Source organism: Elaeis guineensis, chromosome 1, assembly GCF_000442705.2.
Source record: "Elaeis guineensis isolate ETL-2024a chromosome 1, EG11, whole genome shotgun sequence".
NCBI lineage: Eukaryota > Viridiplantae > Streptophyta > Magnoliopsida > Arecales > Arecaceae > Elaeis > Elaeis guineensis.
The window spans coordinates 50,741,936-50,742,659 of NC_025993.2; the positions used below are offsets into that span (position 1 = coordinate 50,741,936).

Genomic DNA, 724 nt, shown 5'->3' on the forward strand with positions numbered 1-724 from the left:
ATATGAAATTAAGTCCAGTATAATTCAAATGTTACCTTCATTTTATGGACTTAGTAATGAGAACCCTTATAAACATCTTGAAGAATTTCTTGAGATATGCTCAACTGTCAAAATTCACAACTTCTCCGATGATGCTCTTAGGTTAAAATTATTCTCTTTCTCACTTAAGGACAAAGCCAAATACTGGCTATATACTTTGGATTCCATGACTATATCAACCTGGGATCAGCTGCAAGGAGAGTTTCTCAAGAAATATTTTTTCATAGGAAAAACTAATCAAATAAGGAAAGCCATAACTAGTTTTTCCCAATTAGATGAAGAAATGTTTCATGAAATATGAGAGAGATTAAAGGACCTTATTAGAAAATATCCCCACCATGCTGTACCCAAGTGGCAGTTAATCCAATATTTTTATGATGGGCTATTTGAAAGACATCGACAAATGGTCGATGCATCATGCAGTGTGACATTCATGCTGAAAAGTGAGGATGAGGCATGGCAACTATTTGAAATTTTAAGTGAAAATTCATTACATCATATGTCTGCCTCTATTAGAGATAAACCCATATTAAACTCAAAGATAGACCAGGGAAAAACCCCTATTCTAGTACGTACAATCTGGGATGGAGAAATCATCCGAATTTCTCATGGAAATCACAACCAGTGGTTCCTCCGGTGCAACAAAGATCAGGTTACCCGGATGTAACTTTTAGGCATCCATCCC

General features: G+C 35.8%; 1 non-coding gene across 1 annotated transcript; it reads right to left on the minus strand.

Annotated features, from left to right (window-relative positions):
* Nucleotides 1-277: 277 nt before the first annotated feature.
* LOC140854954 (small nucleolar RNA R71) lies at nt 278-383 on the minus strand. Its single transcript, XR_012138047.1, has one exon. It is a non-coding gene; the product is annotated as a small nucleolar RNA R71 (small nucleolar RNA).
* Between the last annotated feature and the right edge of the window lie 341 nt (nt 384-724).